Source organism: Dermacentor variabilis, chromosome 1 (assembly GCF_050947875.1).
Source record: "Dermacentor variabilis isolate Ectoservices chromosome 1, ASM5094787v1, whole genome shotgun sequence".
NCBI lineage: Eukaryota > Metazoa > Arthropoda > Arachnida > Ixodida > Ixodidae > Dermacentor > Dermacentor variabilis.
In genome coordinates, this window is record NC_134568.1 from 150,783,508 (window position 1) to 150,805,321 (window position 21,814).

Here is a 21,814-nt window from a genome sequence, read left to right on the forward strand (position 1 = left end):
AAAATAAGGTACGTACAGCTAATTTCAAATGTACGTACTATTCTACGCACCCTACACTATTTTTCCACACAGTTCCCACATCGGTTCAGACCCACCCCATTTGTCCCATCACAGCACTAAATTTGTCCCATCGCAGTCGTCAGTCGGCGGCGCACACCGCCTCCCTGAACGCTCAGGCTTTCTGCGAACTCGCAACACCACCACCTCACACTTCTCGAAGCGAGACACCTCTCCCCATACGTGGGCTGCATTTCCCTGTGGATTTCGATGGGCGTTCGTCCCTTGTTCTATAGAAAACGAATCACACTTCGTTGCTCGTACGCCATGGACGTGTGAAGCACAACCGCCATCTTCAACAACTGACAGCAGTGCCGTGCCGGTCCAAGAAAGGTCCACCGCTGGGAATGGATATGTTGACTTGGCATTTACAGCCGTAATTTGCCACCCCCCACCCTCAAAAAAAAATAAATAAAAGAAGAAGAAGAAAGGGAAAGCCAGAGACTTTCTGAATCGCCCTCGTATAAAGCGAACTGTCCAGCTGGCTCGACAACAGAGCCAGCGAACTGCGTACGAGGGAGAAGCATTCATTTATCACTAGGCCGTCGCGACACGCATGACACGATCACATTAGACAGCTTTAGTTTAGCGTTTGCAGCTGAACGTAAAAGCATTACGTACGTAAAGAAATAGCGTCGTCCCCACTGCGCATGCTCGGAATGTTATTGGGTTTCTGCGGTTTACGCGCGCTACGATAACGTACGTTATTTGGCGAGTTTAGCGTCCGTAATGTTTACGGACGCTTAAGAAATAGCGTTGTCGAAGATGGCGGCACCCATGGCTCCCGCTTCAGCGTGAATTCTCGTGATGGCTACGCTCTCACTCGCGTTGATCGCCAGTAACTATTGTAATGAGCTTTCGCTTTCTCTAAACTTACATGAAATGTTATTTATGACCGCATAGCGCGCCCAATTTCCGAGATCGTTCGGCGATTCTGGTGCCCGTATGCCTAGCGAGACGCGTCCACATAGAAACAGCAGGATGGTTGCTAGCATCGTGGTTGCTAGTTGCTAATGGACCGTCTTGGCTTAGATACGTTTGGCATGAGGCACCAGACGGCGCCCTATTCTATAACGTTTTCTTTACGTTTGTGTTTCCGTAAGGTAAAGTAAAAGACTTGAAAGGACGCGCACCGTAACGTCCCGCAAAGGTGTTTACGTTTAACGTACGCAAGGCGACAAACGCTATTCTAAAACTGTCCATTCTTACCTATGTTGGACAGACAGCGACAGCAGCGTATTTGGGTTATTCAAAGCCAACTGTCCCAAGCAGTGCGCTGGACCATCTCCGATTTAGTTTTAAAATATGCAAGATAATTGGTATGACAGGCAACATCTTTCCTCAAAATATTTGAGATGGGGAAATTTTTCTTTTGCACATTTGAGGGCCATACGAAACTACTCGAAGTCGACCTTATGCAACCAGTATCGCCAGTATCGTTGACCGAACAGTTAACTATGCGAGCGCGCATGTGGTAGTGTCTATATACAGCGTTATGGCTGTCCATGGCTGGCGCTCACTCTTCTGGCACAAAAGACGATTGCTTCCGGGTGAATTGCTCCGAAGAGGAGATTCGAGGATTTCAGAGACAAAGCTCCAAAGTAAGAAACGCCGCAAAGCTTCATGCTTTATAGGCGATCTACGGCTGGGTCGCTAACTGCTACTACTCAGTCTATTCTGGTTACAATATCCCACCTTTAAGAACACTGAAGAATGACAGTGCACACAAAAACACCTGCAGGTCATAGGACAACACCGGCAGCTGTGAGATCAAAGAGCGGCAAAGTTGCTTGAAGTCTATTATTATTATTATTATTATTATTATTATTATTATTATTATTATTATTATTATTATTATTATTATTATTATTGGTTGCATGAGGAGGAAAAGGAAGCGAAAGGGAGAGTTCCGCTGACCGCACCACAAATGCCAAGTCTGAGAGGTCACCGAAACATTTAAAACGCCAGGCGGCAGCACATGCTCCCAGTTCGGTGTCTCCCAATGTCTGGCTCCCACACACCCCATATTTCTAATTTAACTTTCAGTAACTTTATTCGCTTCTCTATCCCAGTCCGTAACGCGGTGTACACAAATTTGTGCACGCAACTTGTTTTTGCCATCTCTCTCCACTGATGGCAAAGAAACAACCACCGACGTTGGGCTTCGGGTAAGCGAACTTGCCTTGGCATACAGCTGTCAAGTTTCCAACATAAATATAGATAACGAGCGAAATTTATAAACAATGAATTTTAGTTCATTACACGCCTTCTGCGCCATCTCCGTGGTTCGAGTAGCCGTTTAAATAAAATTAGTAAAATTGACGACATCCTTAATGTGTCCTTTTGATGAACCCATACGGGCAAACAAGGTTTTGATAAAAGCAATACAGCATGATGTGCACTTCCAACACATTACGGATCTATAAATAACACATTCGTCCTTTAAACGTGTGCACTGCAGCCTATAGAGCTATTGCTTTGTGCTAATGTCGGCTTGATTTGACGTTTTGATTATTCTGTGCGCAGTACCATTATCATCATCCTCATCTGCAGGACTAAGGTCTCTCCCAGTAATCTTCAATTAGTCCTGTCTTGCGCCAGCTGATCCCACTCATGCCTGCAAATTTCCCAATTTCTTCACGCCATCTAATGATCTGCCTTCCTCGACTGCGCTTCCTTTTCCTTGGCACCCATTCTCTAATACATTAGACCACCGATTATTTGCCCTACGCATTACATGGCCTGCCCAGCTCCATTCCTTTCTCTTAATGTGAACTGGCATGCAGGGTACCCACACCGCTCTATTCCTTACTCCTAACATTTCTCGCTCCATCGCTCGTTGCGTGGTCCTTCAACTTCTCAAGTAGTAATCTTTTAGAGCACAAATTACCAGCATGCCCAAGCATATGCTCCTTCCTCTCAAGCTTCTTTGTATACCCAGCAATCCCACCTGCTATTGGCTCCTGGCGCTTTAAACGTTGCTTGTATTGCTAGGTGAATAAGTGTTCATCGCGGAACAGTGGAACGCACGTTGACCAGGCACACCCTAGAACAATCTTCTTGTCGCTCTCTCTATCTCTCTCTCTCTTTGGTAAAACGAGCAGTCTATGCATTCGTATAATAAATAAATAAATAAATAAATAAATAAATAAATAAATAAATAAATAAATAAATAAATAAATAAATAAATAAATATCCAGCCGACGTAATGCCCATCAGCAGCGATCCAAGACAAGTTAGTTGTACGGTTCTATGCGTATACTATACTAGCTGTCGGGTCCGCCGAAGTAAGAGCAGGCGCTAACTATGGTTTTTCATGTTGACATAGTCGCTTACTGCCGACCGCCGGTCAGGCGCCAGCAGATGTAGCTAGAGGGTTACAGCGCGATCAGCAGTAATTTCCTTACTTTCCTTTTCTTCATTTTATTTAAAATAATCCGAATAAACAGCGAATTACCACTATTGCAATACACTGCGCGCAGATTCAATGTAAACGAAAATTCCGGATGTATAATGGACAGAACCAGTTGAATTAAATCCTGGGGTTTTACGTGCCAAGCACACGATCTGATTATGAGGGACAAGGTAATGGGGGACTCCGGATTAATTTTGAGCACCAGGGTATTTTTAACGAGCCCCCGATGCACGGTATACACGGTACACGCATTCCGCCCCCATCGAAATGCGAACTGATGTAACTAATCGCCACAGATTAAATATTACTATTGTTCAAAGTATGTTGGCGGCTGTTTGGGACGGATGCCGGCATTGTACACAGAATTCATGTCAGACAAGTACTCGAGCCTCATGGATGGCCCGTTATTGACTTGACCGGTGCCATATATGCCGCCTTGACCGTGTCGTGTACACTGCCATTTGGTGCATTTTGTTCGATTCTCTACAGCGCACTGGCCTGTAGCGGCAATAAGTCACTGAATGACACAACCGATTATAGCTGCTACGCGCGCGCGGATTCGTCTTTCCGCGGTCGGCCATGACACCGCGACGCGCGCGGTGTCATGGCCGCGCGCGTCGCGTGTCATGTCTTCCTCCCGGTGCCGTTTTTCGTTCTGGCAGCTCTAGGTAACAAGTGCGCGTGTTCCATATACAGGATGTCGCTCGTGAAAAAATTACTAAGGCCGCCAGCTCGTCGAGGTCCCGTGTCACCGACGGCGGCCCAGGACCGGCACAGAAACCTCCTCTTGTCGGAGAGCTCACGCGGTGCACTCGAAAAATTGGGAAGCGCCCACCTGCCGAACCTGCGGGGCATGATGTGGGTCGCGTAGCGCCGCATCCGAGGAGGAGCCAGCCGGCGCGCGCGGCAGCCGGGGAGAGAGAGATAGATAGATAGATAGAGAGAGAGAGAGACAGAGAGAGAGATAAAAGGAAAACAAGACGGGCACGCGGCCGCCGATGGCCCCCAAAAGCGGCAAAACAGCCACGGCAATCAGCGGAACCTGCCAACGGAAGAAGCAGTGGCCGGTGCAGCAGATATGCGTGCGCGCGGGGGCAGCGTGCACCTCCCGGGGGCGTGCACGTGCGAGCGAGCTGGCCCGCCTGGGCGCATCGCGTTTGGGCGCCACCGAACGGGACTTGGTGTACGCAGTCGAAGGCGAGCGCTAAGTAGCAAATGATTCAAACGCAATGCGCCCAGTTTGGGCCCAGATAGAGCACACCAACGCTCTGCTGCAATGACGACAGTGGCACGCACGCATTTGAAACGTTCAATCATTCAAGTAATGTCAGCGCACATTATATATATATATATATATATATATATATATATATATATATATATATATATATATATATATATATATATAGTCATATCATAAGAAGCCAACAATGACACCAAGGACAACATAGGGGAAATTACTTGTGCTTAATAAATGAAATAAAGAAACGATAAGTTAATGGAAATTAAAGCGTATGAAAAAAACAACCTGCCGCAGGTGGGAACCGAACCCACAACCTTCGCATTCCGCATGCGATGCTCTACCAATTGAGCTACCACGGCGCCGTTTCTCCATACACTTTCTTGGGTATTTATGTGTCCTAGCAGAGCCCCTTCATATATATATATATATATATATATATATATATATATATATATATATATATATAAACACAGACAAACCATCATGGTTTTAAAGAATACACACAGTCTAGGGTTGTCTACGAAGTGCAAAAAATAATTAAGAGCACTGATACAAGATGAACACACATCGGTTCATCGCTATATAGTTGGAGTCGAAAGGAGTGAATGAAAGCTACATCGTGCTTACTGAGCTTAATTAAATGCTCTTGAGGATCCATCGTCGGACCCAATTTTAGGAGATATTGATCAAAAGTCTACAACGTCCTGCTATACGCTCCACATAAAAGCGTAATCTGTCGTAGTTAATCAGTCACTTCATTGAAAAGTGAGTTAACATAATTCCACCGATAACGGCTGGCACTTCCTCACATGAGTACCTCTGGGAATTGATGACTTGGTCCTCCTACTAAAGTCAATCGCAACCCGTACTGCATTAGGAAAGACGCATCGCATCCAATGGCAAAAAAAGAAAAAAACGTCAACTGTCTTACAAAAAGAGAGAGAGAGAGAGTTTTTATATATATGGGAGACAGTATGCCTGATATAAAATTTATCAAGAGCACCCGCCGCAGTAGTTTGTTGGCTATGGCGTGGCACTGCTGGGCACGAGGTCGCGGGCTCGATCCCGATTGCGGCGGCCGCATTCCGATGGGGCGCGGAATGCAAAAGAACCCTCGTGCACTCAGATTTAGGCGGACGTTGAAGAAGCCCATGCCTTGAAAATTATTCTGGAGTTCTCCACTACGGCGTGCGTCATAATCAGATCGTTGCTTTGGCGCGCCATACCCTGGACTTCACATTTAATTTAAAAGCAATTCAGCCTGATAGTCCGCGCACATGCAAAGAGTAGAGGCGAAAAGAGAGGTATGAAGAGGTGACGATGAGCGGTATGAATACATATATTACGGAAATCTGTGTCTGTACAGGGTTCGACTGTCGTGATCTAAACTCGTGTTGCTTCAATTCAAAGAGCGCAGGGTAGGCGCGCTTTGTCGATAGAAGTCAATGGTCTGACACGCAGTTAGCGCTAATGAAGATGACAATGCCTGCCGTTCACATAATTCGAGGCAAACAAGTGTATGTGCTCCACTGTATCAGACAGCATGCACAAATTGCAGTTTGGAGAGTCCGCGTCTCATCACCGCACGAAAGCGACACTTAATATTAGCCCGTACAAGAGGATCGCACGGCCACTTCCTATGTCCCACATCATCCGATATTTCACACACGGATCGACCCTTATAAAGAGATCTGCAACAATTTTTCCCTCTCTTTCTTTTTCGATCTCCCTACTTCTTCCCCCCCTGCAGGGCAGCCAACCAGAACTACCTCTGGATAACCTCCATGCAAAACCAAACCTCCAACCTCCAAAAGAAGCATATACAGTGCTAAATAGCGGGCACGTCCTGTGCTACCGGGGCTTAGCGGATAGAAGAGAACTAGGAGTCGGAATCCTGGTTAATAAGAATATAGCTGGTAACATACAGGAATTCTATAGCATTAACGAGAGGGTGGCAGGTCTTGTTGTGAAACTTAATAAGAGGTACAAAATGAAGATTGTACAGGTCTACGCCCCTACATCCAGTCATGATGACCAGGAAGTCGAAAGCTTCTATGAAGACGTGGAATCGGCGGTGGGTAGAGTGAAAACTAAATACACTATACTAATGGGCGACTTTAATGCCAAGGTAGGCAAGAAGCAGGCTGGAGACAAGGCAGTGGGGGAATATGGCATAGGCACTAGGAATAGCAGGGGAGAGTTATTAGTAGAGTTTGCGGAACAGAATAATATGAGGATAATGAATACCTTCTTCCGCAAGCGGGATAGCCGAAAGTGGACGTGGAGGAGCCCGAACGGCGAGACTAGAAATGAAATAGACTTCATACTCTGCGCTAACCCTGGCATCATACAAGACGTGGACGTGCTCGGCAAGGTGCGCTGCAGTGACCACAGGATGGTAAGAACTCGAATTACCCTAGACCTGAGGAGGGAACGGAAGAAACTGGTACCTAAGAAGCCGATCAATGAGTTAGCGGTAACAGGGAAAATAGAGGAATTCCAGATCAAGCTACAGAACAGGTATTCAGCTTTAACTCAGGAAGAGGACCTTAGTGTTGAAGCAATGAACGACAATCTTGTGGGCATCATTAAGGAGTGTGCAATGGAAGTCGGTGGTAACTCCGTTAGGCAGGATACCAGCAAACTATCGCAGGAGACGAAAGATCTGATCAAGAAACGCCAATGTATGAAAGCATCTAACCCTACAGCTAGAATAGAACTGGAAGAACTTTCGAAGTTAATCAACAAGCGTAAGACAGCTGACATAAGGAAGTATAATATGGATAGAATTGAACATGCTCTCAGGAGCGGAGGAAGCCTAAAAACAGTGAAGAAGAAACTAGGAATTGGCAAGAATCAGATGTATGCGTTAAGAGACAAAGCCGGCAATATCATTACTAATATGGATGAGATAGTTCAAGTGGCTGAGGAGTTCTATAGAGATTTATACAGTACCAGTGGCACGCACGACGATAATTTAAGAGAAAATAGTCTAGAGGAATTCGAAATCCCGAAGGTAACGCCGGAAGAAGTAAAGAAAGCCTTAGGAGATATGCAAAGGGGGAAGGCAGCTGGGGAGGATCAGGTAACAGCAGATTTGTTGAAGGATGGTGGACAGATTGTTCTAGAGAAACTGGCCACCCTGTATACGCAATGCCTCATGACCTCGAGCGTACCGGAATCTTGGAAGAACGCTAACATAATCCTAATCCATAAGAAAGGGGACGCCAAAGACTTGAAAAATTATAGACCGATCAGCTTACTGTCCGTTGCCTACAAAGTATTTACTAGGGTAATTGCAAATAGAATCAGGAACACCTTAGACTTCCGTCAGCCAAAGGACCAGGCAGGATTCCGTAAATGCTACTCAACAATAGACCATATTCACACTATCAATCAGGTGATAGAGAAATGTGCAGAATATAACCAACCCTTATATATAGCTTTCATTGATTACGAGAAAGCGTTTGATTCAGTCGAAACCTCAGCAGTCATGGAGGCATTACGGAATCAGGGTGTAGATGAGCCATATGTAAAAATACTGGAAGATATCTATAGCGGCTCCACAGCCACCGTAGTCCTCCATAAAGCAAGCAACAAAATCCCAATAAAGAAAGGCGTCAGGCACGGAGATACGATATCTCCAATGCTATTCACAGCGTGTTTACAGGAGGTATTCAGAGACCTGGATTGGGAAGAATTGGGGATAAAAGTTAATGGAGAATACCTTAGTAACTTGCGATTCGCTGATGATATTGCCTTGCTTAGTAACTCAGGGGACCAATTGCAAGGCATGCTCACTGACCTGGAGAGGCAAAGCAGAAGAGTGGGTCTAAAAATTAATATGCAGAAAACTAAAGTAATGCTTAACAGTCTCGGGAGAGAACAGCAATTTACAATAGGCAGCGAGGCACTGGAAGTCGTAAGGGAATACATCTACTTAGGGCAGGTAGTGACGGCGGATCCGGATCATGAGACGGAAATAATCAGAAGAATAAGAATGGGCTGGAGTGCGTTTGGCACTCATTCCCAAATCATGAACAGCAGGTTGCCGTTATCCCTCAAGAGAAAAGTATATAATAGCTGTGTCTTACCAGTACTCACCTACGGGGCAGAAACCTGGAGGCTTACGAAAAGGGTTCTACTCAAATTGAGGACGACACAACGAGCTATGGAAAGAAGAATGATAGGCGTAACATTAAGGGATAAGGAAAGAGCAGATTGGGCGAGGGAACAAACGCGAGTTAATGACATCTTAGTTGAAATCAAGAAAAATAAATGGGCATGGGCAGGACATGTAATGAGGAGGGAAGATAACCGATGGTCATTAAGGGTTACGGACTGGATACCAAGGGAAGGGAAGCGTAGCAGAGGGCGGCAGAAAGTTAGGTGGGCGGATGAGATTAAGAAGTTTGCAGGGATGGCATGGCCACAATTAGTACATGACCGGGGTTGTTGGAGAAGTATGGGAGAGGCCTTTGCCCTGCAGTGGGCGTAACCAGGCTGATGATGATGATGATGAACCTCCATGCCTTTCTATACAACGTTTTTCTTTCTCTTGCGTGCGATGTTTTGCCGTCGCGTTCGGCGTAGCAGCTGTGAGATAGCAAGAACCGAACAGGAAAGCGAATTACGGACTTCGCGGCAATGATGCCTCCCCGAGAACGCCAAAACTGGAACAGACAGATTGAAGCTCAAAAAGGCGGCGCAGCCTTTTACGACCGCGAGTATCGCGCCGCCGCGTGTCGCATGCCGGAACGGCCTAATGTCATGAATTGTAACGTAGTTTTAATGTGGAAATTGAAAAAGCGCGCCAAATTTCTTGCCCTATTGGGTTTGTTTACAAGTCAATTATGTATGTCACGAAAATTGCGGGAGGGGGGGGGGGGGTTCTCGTGGTACTACTGCATGCATGGGCCGCTGCAGTTGTCGAATCGGCATATTGTGATTGCCTTGTCGAAAGGTTTAGATGACAGCATAATAGGGGAGACAAGGTGAGGAGGACGAAAGGCGTTCAACAGAAGCGACGGCCAATCCTCTGTAGTGAGTATGAGCCACGAGTTCAGAGGACAGCAGCAGCACGGAAACCCAAGCTCATTATCTCGTGTGGAATGCGGACAAGCGCAGAGTGAAAGAGGAAAGAATGGTGCATGCGGAGTGCGTCCAGCATCCGGCGAGACACGGTCATCGTGTGGCTTGCGACCACTGGACCAGGCTGACCGGCGCTTGTTTCAGCGGTTTGTGACCAGCGCGCTGGAAAATTACTGTCAGCACACCTTTAAATAAACCGTGGGATCGCGGTAACACAGGTGCAGTGACGAACTCTTAAGGCTACACGATTGATCTATTGCTAAATTTGATTACGATACGATCAAACAGCAGGGTTCACTACGTTCTTGCAATCGCACGCACCCCGCTGCGCAAGAGTAAATAAAGACGTGGCAACGCTCTTTGATGACGAAAGGTCTCAGTGACAGAGAGAGAAAGAAGGAGCCACAGAAGCGCGAAGGCGCCACGCGAGGTCTACTAAACGGAAAGACGTGACAGCCGGGTGTCCTCCAGGGCACACAAGTTGTGCGCGTCGCCTCCTCCTCTCCCAGTGCGCGCTGTGCTGTACCGGCGCGTTTCGAGCAATTGCGCTCGCTTACGTCACTTCCGCGCGCGTGCCACACCCTCCCCCCTTTGCGCGCACAGGTGACCGGCATCAGACACCGTTTCGTGCAGCGGAAACGGCAGCACCGTGGAGGCGGCCACGGAGACGTGCGCAAAGAAAGAGTAAACAACGGGTCGCCACACAGACACAAAAGACGCGAGGGTCACCCCGAGGACCGACGGCGCGTGAGTCACGACCGCGCGGCCAGTCGCTCGCGGACGGGGACATTTCTGCTTCCGCACCGTCGCCGACGAAAGAACCGGCCGCGCAGCCACGATGCACCGCACGCACTACTCGCGCCCTGGCCCAAAATTCGCCGGCCTTGACGCGTGCCACCGATTCGATTCCGCCCGCTTAAACACAAACTCGCATGCAACCCGTCGGTATCCGCTTTTCATGATAACAGGAAGGTGGCTGTAGCCTTTCCGAGGAGAATGTCGATTTATTACTTTAGCTTGCTAGCGATAACTATGGTATGATCACTGGGCTACCTGCCCTCTTCAGGTCTGGGTGCTAGACTCAGTTGTCTGAAAGACACGGGAGTAGGAAGAGTTGGACCTCAGTTCGCCTGATCAGACATGAATGAAAATAAAATTGTGAGGTTTCCCTTTCTGAAATTGAACAACGGGTCATGGTGGCGGCGTACCGGAGGACTCCGGGTTAATGTGCACCTAATGCACGGTACAGGAGCATTGCGCCCCCAAGGGAATGCAATCATCATCATCATCATCACCATCATCATCATATTTTATGTCCACTGCAGAACGAAGGCCTCTCCCTGCGATCTCCAATTACCCCTGTCCTGCGCCAACCGATTTCAAGTAGCGCCCGCATTGACAATTTCGCCGCACCACCTAGTATTCCGCCATCTTCTACTGCGCTTCCCTTCTCTTGGTACCCATTCTGTCACCCTAATGGCTCAACGGTTATCTAATCTGCGCATTACATGACCTGCCCAGCGCCATTTTTTTTACTTAACGTCTATTAGAATATCGTCTATACCCGTTCGCTCTCTGATCCAAACCGTTCTCTTTATGCCTCTTAAAGTTATGCCTATTTATACCTCGTTCAATCGCTCTTTGCGCGGCCCTTGTTCTCAAGCTTCTTTGTCAGTTTCAAAGTCTCTGCCCCATATCTCAGCACCGGTAAAATGCACTGATTGTGTATACCTTCCTTTTCAATGATAACGGTAAGCTTCCAGTCAGGAGCTCACGATGTCTGCCGTATGGGAGCCAACCCATCTTTTTTCTTCTGCGAATTTACTTATCATGGTTAGAGTTCCCAGCGATTAATTGACCTAGGTAAACGTACTCCTTCACAGACTCTAGAGCCTGACTTGCGATCCTGAACTCTTGTTTCATTCCCCGGTTATTTATCATTATCTTTGTCCTTCTGCATATTAATCTTCAACCCCACTCTTACACTCTCCCTGTTAATGTCCTCAATCATTTGTTGTAATTCGTCCGCAGTATTGCTGAATAGAACAATGTCATCGGCAAACCGAAGGCTACAGAGATATTCGCCGTCGATCCTTACTCCTAAACCTTCCCAGTTTAATAGCTTGAATACTTCTTCCAAGCACGCAGTGAATAGCATTGCAGAGATTGTGTCTTCTTGTCTGACCCCTTTCCTTATAGGTATCTTCGTACTTTTCTTGTGTAGAATTAAGGTGGCTGCGGAACCTCTGTAGATATTTTCCAAGGTATTTACGTATAAGCGGTCTGTACTCCTTGATTACGCAATGGCTCTATGACTGCTCGTATCTCTACTGAATTAAATGCTTTTTCGTAATCTATGAAAGCCATATGAGAGGCTTATTGTACTGTGCGGATTTCTCGATAACCTGATTAATGACATGGATGTGATCTATTGTAGAGTATCCCTTCTTGAATCCAGCCTGTTCCCTTGGTTGACTGAAGTCCAGTGTTGCCCTTATTCTATTGGAGGTTATTTTTGTAAATATTTTATGTAATGTGAGTAAGTTAATGGGCCTGTAATTTTTCAGTTCTTAAACTTCTTCCTTTTTGTGGATTAGTATAATGTTTGCATTCTTCCAGTTTTCTGGGACCCTTGCAGTCGATAGACACTTGGTATATAGTGAGCTGCCAGTTTTTCTAGCATTATGTCTCCTCCATCTTTGATTAAACCGACTGTTATTCCATCTTTTTCTGCCGCTTTTCCCCGTTTCATGTCTTGCAAGGCCCTTCTGACCTCATCTTTAGATATAAGAGGAGTTTCTGTATCCTGTTCATTATTGTTTCGAATAGAGTACTCCCGAGTCCCCTGTGTACTGTACAGGTCAGTATAGAATTGTTCCGCTGCTTTTATTATAACTTCAAGATGGCTGAGGATTCCGCCCCCATTAGAATGCAACCACCGCGGCTAGAATCGAACTCTCGTGCTCAGCTGCGCAACGCCATAATCGCTGATCTACCGCGACGGGTTCGAATGCATGAATGGAAATCACATTTACGTTCATGCTTGACTAGACGACCTTTTGCACAATACAGGAACTCACAGAATGACGCACGGACAAGATGACAACCCCGGAGTGTAGGTTCTGCGGTAAACCTGGCAAACTCTACTACATACTATGGGAGTGTATTCAGAAGCCCGACGTCTTTTGGAATAAAGGTGGTCGCGCTAGTTGTCGCCCACGTACGTCGGCCGTAGGGACACCGGCCTTTCCTCGTGGCGTCACGGCTCAAAGCGAGCAGGCCTCCTCTTATCTATCGGAGGTCCAGAATGTACATCTCCGATTGTTATACGTGTCACCAGTTAGGCAGTTAAATGAGCGCGATCTGTCTGTCCACAAGTTGCGAACCAGAGTAGTTTCACAGGTCTGGTCAGTGACCGCACTTATTGACATCTTCGAGGACATAAAACATAATGAGGTCTAGAACGGACATGCAACGGATGGACTGTGTAGAGGGGGTGTACAAAGTGAGTATGTTGCGAAAAAAAAAAATACCAGAGAGAGTGATGGAATAAGGAACGCGACTTAGACTCTGATGATACCCAATAGTTGCAGTTACTTGCAGACACGTCACCCGCGACTCTTATTCGTGGCACTACAGTTTTTTTTAAGAAACCGGTACGCAACAACACGAATGGTCAATTATTGGGAATCCTTAAGCTCGGCCAGCGTAGCAATTTTCAAAGGCCGCGCGCAGTGAGCCCAACCCTTCTCACAAGCTCGATAACGCCGACTTCCGCACATAAAGTTCACTGCTCACTCTGTCCACGTCCGAATTTACATACTCGCTTTTTCCTTTGTTCGTTTGTGCGCGTGTGATTTTTCTTTAGGTCTCAGTAGTACAACGGCATGCAATTTCGTCGAGTGTCCGTTGCAAGTTTAGCTCTGTTTTTCTTTGTTCCGAACTTGCCCATACAAATTGATAGTGGCGACAATAAGTGACGCTTTGGGCATGCTTCTAGTTTTCAAGTGCATCATCATTATCATTAAAGAAAACCGAACAGGTAGATGAAAAGAGTACATACGGCGCAAATGTAACAGTAACAGTAAGCAGCGCTTTTGAGAAAGCACCGAAGAAACACACACACACACGCAGACAAAAGCGCCCTGTTAATTCCTTACCTTACGACAAGTTCAGCGAATACATTAAAACGTTTACGTCGCTTCTCCGAGGGTGTCGCTAAAATGAACGCTGCTAACTGCTGTGCGAAAAAAAGAAAAAGTTGGAAAGCGATTCAACGTCTAGTTGAAGTCCATGAAAAAGAATGTCTTCCTATAGGCGAGTTGTGGGTGAGAATGCAGTGTATGAACCATATGATTTATTGTGAGAGCCGCGCTGAAGCGACAAAGTTTGATTGACGTTAACTAGAGATTGAATCACCTTCAATTTTTTTTTTGTCATCAGTCATCATCCCTATCACAATCATCACCACAGTCATCACATACCCAGTGGCGCCAGCGACACCTATACTTAAGTGCACTATTTTCGGGTTCGGCCAACGAAAGAGGTTAGAAACAGACATATCCAATACGGAATAGTGGTGATATCTCGCCAAGGAAGACATTGTCTTCAAAAGTAGGCACGAAGGGCCCATAGCATTTTGCGCAAAGCACAGTATGCGAGGACGCAGTCTGGGTGCCAGTGGACGAATTTACAAAACTTTTCGTTCGTAAGTGTTATTAAGTGTTATTGGCCGTCCGCCTATGTTAATATGTCCAACATCGCGATCGGCTGGCATCTCGTCGCACGAAAAGTTCCGGCGTAAGATTTTTTTTTTAAATATGGGCACAGGATTCATAACACAGTACATAGGACGATATCATGAAAAGACTGCGACCTTTATTTTTCTTTTTTTTTTCAGAACCCTTTGTACAAGCTTTCCCTTCGTTCGTCCAGCATCTTAAGTTATATCTTGCAGATTTTCAAACACAGAAGCCGTGACCTGAGACCCTCCATTTCCAGAGCATGTGTGCGCTGCGGACGCAAGTCGGAGTCACAGAGAGACCGGCTTCCATATGCCTAGCGACAGATCACATGGACGTAACTAAGAATTTGCTCACATCTCAACATGTGAGTATAGCAAATATAGCTGCATATCAAGAAGTGCGAGGTAGGCCATTCATCCTATATCTGCACCTATCGAAGCAAGCAGACTGAAGTCGGAATAACTTACGTTTGGTAAAACAGCTCACCGTAGGAATAAGTAATCAACACAGAAGCACGCGAAAGCAAAAAATGGGTATAAATATGCCGTGTGGCAATGGAGGCTCGAATAGCGAGCCATAATGTACTGCCAAAGCTGCTAAACCCGAGGGAATGAACGAGGAAATGAACATCAGATGATTGCACATATCGGGAACACCCAGCAGCAAAGTGGTCCAAATCGTGTAGAAAAAGAAAGCAGTTATGAACTTCCGTCAGCGGCCGCGTGCAATCAGCAGTTATCTCGCCTTAAACTCAAAAACACTCGTCTCTAAAACCTCAGCAACGTTCCCGGCATATATTTTACGGTAAGTAAAATAGCAAGTGAAGCTGCAGCCATGGGAGCCTCAGAAGAGTCCAGCTGTCATCCAGAGCACGAAAGCCTCGTGACCTGAAAGAAAGCTACGACCAACCCCTATCCAAAAATGGCCGTGCTGGCGCGTTCTCTATGTGCCACAAGATACAGACTGCACTTGACTAGCTCCCAAGTTGTTCTGGTAGCTGAAACATTCCTTACACTATGTCTGACACAATGATTACATATGCTTCTGATGAACAGGGTGCATAGCTGAGCGCTCACCTGGGGTGAAAATTGGCACGCTAAATCTCTATACAGCTGGGCTTAAACATATGCCAAAAATTAGCAGTACGTTAAGCTGACTCGGTTGTCGGCGCAGATGCCGACTGTCGTTTTACTGTACAGGGCGACAATTTTCGTTAATTTGTGTGTGTGTGCGTGTGTTATCAGTAAGCAGATCGCACGGTAACGGCTGCATGCTCGTTTCCTCACACAGTCTTTTGTTTGAACCAGGAAATGCAAGAAAAAACGTGCCATTAATACACGGCACTCGTCCCGTCATGGCCCACGGCTGAAAACATTCCTGCTGGAGGCACGCGTACAGCTCTTTGCCTGCGTATGCAAATGCAGACAGTGGCACCATCAAGAGGTGACATGTCATCAATATAGTCGCAAAGACGGCCGGCCGAATCATCTATGCCTGAAGCAACGCTCAACAGCGCCGTGTGCGTCAGTCGCGCTACAGTTACCTCTGAAAACGTCTCGTGGACAGGAACTCGCAGACTCCCGGTAAAAAAAGGAAACATGGGCAGTGGTAGCACTTTCTGTTGGCACACACGTCTTTTTTTTTTCTTTCTTTGAGGCTGCCCATGCATGGTATGCATATTTGAGCTTTTTTTTTTTTGTGCTTACAAGTAGAAATGCATCATCATGCTATCTGTCGCGTTACCACGCGAACTAATTCCTTGGCTGTCCTGCTGCCCGCGCTCTTTTCCCGTCTCTCACGTCACCGCCTTTTTAAAGGTCCCTCGCGCTGGTACTTACGCGGCCCCGTGCAGAGCACTACCAAAACAGATCAATCAAACACGGCAAATCCCCGTTACCTCCAGCGCTCGCGCGAATCAATTTCTTTGAGACACGTACCAAGCATGCAGGCAAAGCTGGCCCACAACAGCCTCTCCAATCGTGGCAATGAACGCCGGAGAATTTGGCATTTTTCTTTTATCACCGTGGCCGGTCCTCCGCGACGCTCCGAGGCGCCCTCGAAGCTGGTCACGAGCCGATCGTCCTCGAAGACAGTCGAGGAAGCGCCCGACGGTTCCGCGCACGCCGATCAAGGCGCGCGCGGCGCGGGAACGCAAACGAACCTGCGCTCACGATCGGGCCGCGTGCGCCGAAATAGATGCCGGAAGCGTCGCCGGAGCTCGGCTCTGACAGTCGAGGGTTATTAACTCATTATACGCGCGGCCCCATCGCGGCACCCCTGCGCGCGGTGGCGTTGACACCGGCTGGCGACGCCGCTGACCGCAAGTGGGCGGCGCGGGGCGCTTCCTCGCCGAAGGCGCGACAGGCGACCGAGCGGCGGTGTGCCCCAACTGCCACTGGCCGCGACAGCTGCTCGCCCCCGTGGGTCGCGGCTCGCGCGGGGACGCTTGGGCGCGCGCTTCGGTGCAGCGGGCCGAGTGCATCCGCTTTCCCGCGACGCGCGGCTCGGGAGCGCTCTTCCGTGCTCACGATACGCATCTGTGCTGCCGCCGATATTACTGCACCCGCTCTACAGAATGCGGAGGATTCCGCTGAAAACGTCGCGCAAAGTTGAACAAGAGGTTCCCGCGCAAGCTGAGATAGGAAACTCCACGAAAGCAGAGAGCGTGCATTCAGCAGCGCGCAGAACATGACACCAAGTATGCCTTCCCCTTTGTAGCTTGTCTTCTGCCGTACTCGCAGTACATCCTCGGACATATAATTAGGATATAACGCAACGACCGAATTTTTTCGGCGGTGCGTCTTTGGTATACGGCCAGTGCAAGGGCGGAATTAAACACAGAAGCCAGTAGCATAACCGTGGGGACGCCCATCGCTGCGTAGGTGTGGATCGCGCCATATTGTTAAGAGGAAGCTTTAGCTCGGGCCCAACTCCGACGCGGCCTATTCAAATACATGTAAAACGCAAAAACGCTTTTATGAGATAACCCCTGGACCGATTTTGACGAAATTTGTTGCATTTGAAAGAGAAAGTTAAATTCTAGTGACTGTTGGAAGCGGAATTTCAATTTAGGGCTTCAATTTTCCTAAAACGATTTTCAAATATTTGACCGTTTGAAAAAAATAGAAGCACGAAGTTTACAAATTGATAGCTATGCATCAAGAACTGATATCGCGGTTCTGTAAACGGCATCCATTAGATCATTCAAAGCGGACAAATTCAACATGTCATTTTACATCTTACATGAATTTGTTACGTTGGTTACAACGGTTTTACAAAAGTTGTATTTCCCTATGATTAAATTTTTTTATATTCATGTGTAACATATCAATTTTGTCCGCTATGGATGTACTTTCAGATGCAATTCACAGAATTGTATTATAATCTTTAGCGGTTGAGTTACAGAGTTGTAAACTTGATAGTTTCGTTTTTTGAAAATTATTGATTTTCGCCAATTTTTAATAAAAGATTGACGACGTAACTCAAAAATTCGAAACCAACAGTCACTAGATTTTAAGTTTTTCTTTTAAATGCAACAAACTTCGTCAAATTTGGTGCAGTGGTTGCCGAGAAAAACGAATTCTCCTTTTACATGTATTTAGATAGGAGCACTCGAGCTAAAGCTTCCTCTTAAATAAAATAATTAAATTATGGGGTTTTACGTGCCAAAACCACGATTTGATTATCAGACACGCCGCAGTGGGGGGGCTCCGGAATAATTTGGACCACCTGGGGTTCCTTAACGTGCACCTAAATCTAAGTATACACGGGTGTTCTCGCGTTTCGGCCCCATCGAAATGAGGCCACCGTGGCCGGATTCGATCCCGCGACCTCGTGCTTAGCAGCCCAACACCATAGCCATTAAGCAACCACGGCAGGTCTGCTGAATACCCTTGTAAGAGAGGATCAAATTAAGAGGTTTCTTTACGCCGTGTCCTGCGGCCCTTTCGTGTCAAAATGATTCTGGCGTCTTTCCGCCTCAGCTACCACGCGGGCAACCGCCGCGGCAAACGGTGGTTCGGGCACGTGCACCGTGACAGCACGCCGGCCATTGTCTCGCGAGGAGGACGTAAACAGACCATCATCGAGGTCGGCACTCCGAAGTCCCGTGATCTGGTTCAATGCTGGGCGCGCGCACGTGACCTCGTTACGATAGGCCCTGCTGGGATCCGGTTGCCCGCTGCAGGCGCGTTTCGGGGCCCGCTGCGCGCCGCTGGCCCACATCGCGGCGTGCAGATCGGCGTGGGACGCGGATCGGCTGCCGCCGTTGCCGACTGGCACCAGAATGGCACCGCGCCACGTGCCACATGCATCGCCGGCTGAGAGCGGCGCCCACGTACGCCACCAGCTCCGCGCAGATCACGTCGCGCGCAGCCACGCGGGCCCGCTCAGTGATATCCGCGCCCTCCGCACGCATGCCAACTCAAGCGGGGTCGTGCTTATTGCTGATTTATAAAGAAAGCGGAAACGCCCACGTGCCAGCATCCAAGGCGAGAGAGAAGATCGTTCCGCGCGCTAAGCTATATAGGAACGACGCCAAGGAACGGAGTCCAACTACGACGCGCCGAAGCATGCAGTTCAAGATATATCGACGACCAGAAGCATAAAAGCAGCGGAACGCCTGGGCTTCTAAATGCACATCGCCCAGGAGACGCTTGTCCTTCTCGCTATAGAACAGAAGAATAGCGACAAGGGAGCAGGGGCGCTCTATATGCTCACGCTTAACGTGATCGCCAATGAGAGCGCAGGCCCACTTGTGGGACGCGTTGCAGCTCCAAGCGCGCACCTGCCTTGTGTCGCATATGTATAGAATGCCTCGATCATATATGCATGCACTGGCAGCAGCAGTGCGGAAGCCAGCCTAGTTTTGTATCCACAGCTAGCATTGGGTTTCACTTCGACAGCTAGCTTACTTTCTGCGCATGATTCGACAACACGAGACCCCACTGTTCAAAACACGTTTTGGTCATCCCTAACTTTCTGCATAGAACTATAGCTAACCGACTAATTCTACAATGGTAGAGAGGAATCGCGGTAGTAGTAGTACAAAACGAACGCAAGAAACTTTTGGCATCATCTTTCAGCTCACACCAGGAAGACGTGAGTAAAGTGAATGATACGTACGTATATATACATAATGGCGCAAAATACATTCCAATGTTTCAGAATGCCATGATGTCCCGGCTTTGCTTCAACAACAACAAAGAAAGAAAAAAAAGGAAGAAAGTGAGCATTGCGCATGCACACGCAAAGATAGCCTCAGCATTTCACACGTTAACGCAAATTTCAAGATTTCTCTGAGCGAAGTACTATACAGGCGGCGACCTTTTCGAAGTGAGGGATCTGTCGCCTCATTCGACACCCCTAACAGGGCAAACTTCCAAGTTTCCATATATGCTTCTTAACGCACTCCAGTTTTACTGTTGCTATTTCACCGAGTAAATTCGTTTTTCCATACGTAGGGGTAACCTTCTGCGTTCTGCAACGCACGATCACCGCTGTACCAAAGCTCATACCGACAGCTAGGATCGAATATCGCGCGCCGCAAGGTATACGCGCGGCGCGCGCAAAGCAAAACCTTACTGTAAAATAAAGCTGCATTATAAACAACAGCCCGTCGACGGGGTCATTACCATCAAAAACAACCGAAGCACAAACGGGATGGAAAAATCTACATCGAAAGCACACGAGGGGCACAGAAGAAATCGCACGAGCCTACGCTGGCTCTACACACGCCCACGCATCCAGATGCATACAATGGTGTATTGGCATCCCCTTTGAAACGGGGCGGTGCCAAAAAGTCACGTAGCCTTTAATCGGGTATGCTATGCAGGCTTTTCATTCTAGAATTTTTTGTGTACATTTCCTTCAACTTTTCTCTCTTCCTCAAAACGTCGCTGCGTTGCCAGAGATATTCGCATGCGTCTGTAGATCTCTTTTATTGTCCGCTGGTATATAGCACTATGTCAACCGACCGCATACAGCAGTCTGGGGACATTCTATTGCACCCTTTGCTCATTACGCATGCAGGATAAATCAATCCCTAATTCACTGTTTTCCAGTCGTCTTTCTATGCCCTTAACGTAAACCGTGAACAACAATGGAGACAGAGGACACCCTTGCTTCAGTTCTTGGTGAAATTCGACCACTTCATTAAAATTTCGGCGTTTCCATACAATTTGTGCTCAGTTGTCCCTACATATCACCCTCAGCAGCTCTACGAAATCGTCATCTATGCCTTCGTACTTCAGAATATCCCATAATTCCCTGTCTACGACAACGTAGACAGACGACAACGTAGACAGGGAATTCTAGAACTATACAAATTCTAGAATATCTAGAAATTCGGTCCATAAAGGTATATTACGAGCTACTGAAATCTCTGTGCGCTGAGCAGGTACACATATATTAACCTATAAGCGTTTGCCTGGTCTTAACCCATTCTGTAGTTCCCCCAGTAAATTTTTCTCCACCCACTTGAACCTTATGGCTTGCATTGCCATTTTATATATCACCGACGTTAATCTAACTGGCCGGTACGACTACTTAAATCGATATATCGTACGCGACCATATACAGGCGTAAAGTGGGCAATTTTCCCTCTCATAATCTCGCAGCAGCGCGGCAAACCTTTGAAAACCAGGAGAAAAAAAGAAGGCCACACTGCGTGCAGTGCTCACATCACATCGCCCACGCTGTCAGTCAGCGTGCGCAACGGGACCCCACTTCGTCCCGCAGCCGACTCGCTCAAGCTCCGCGCACGACGGGACATGCGAGCAGCGCGCCCCCCTCTCGACGCGTTGGTGGTGGCACACGCAGCGGTGTCTTCCAGCGTCGCGGGGAACAGCATTTAAGGCGTCAAGCGGGCAATGTGTCGCAACTGTCTTCAACGGCTCACTACACTACTGCACGAAAACGGTGGGCATGACATTGTTAGCGCGCTGAACGAGAACGCATCCCACAGGAGAAATTATGAGCGATAACGGACACAGACATGAGCTCGTAGAGCAATGACCAGCAGTCGTTGGCGGAATTCCCACGCGAAGAGAGCTCGGTGTCTATAGGCTCGAAGCGCGAAAATTAGCCACAACCGACGGTGCCATTTGCTTTCGCAAATGTACTCGCGCATGCGCGCTGACAAGCCGGAGGCCTGCAGGTGCTTTATTCTTGCACTTCAGCACTGGCGTACGAGCGCAGCATCCAGCAGCCTCGCGACTGTGACTGCTGTGTGTATTATGCGAGCGCCGCAAACTTGGCGGCGAT

The 21,814-nt window shown here is 47.7% G+C and overlaps 1 protein-coding gene and 1 non-coding gene across 5 annotated transcripts in view; both read right to left on the minus strand.

The window, feature by feature from the left end:
• The window catches only part of twin (CCR4-NOT transcription complex subunit 6-like twin), a 313,182-nt gene that overhangs the window by 128,456 nt on the left and 162,912 nt on the right, over nucleotides 1-21,814 (minus strand). The window lies entirely within an intron of this gene.
• Nucleotides 5,002-5,074, minus strand: TRNAP-CGG (transfer RNA proline (anticodon CGG)). The gene has a single exon. It is a non-coding gene; the product is annotated as a tRNA-Pro (tRNA).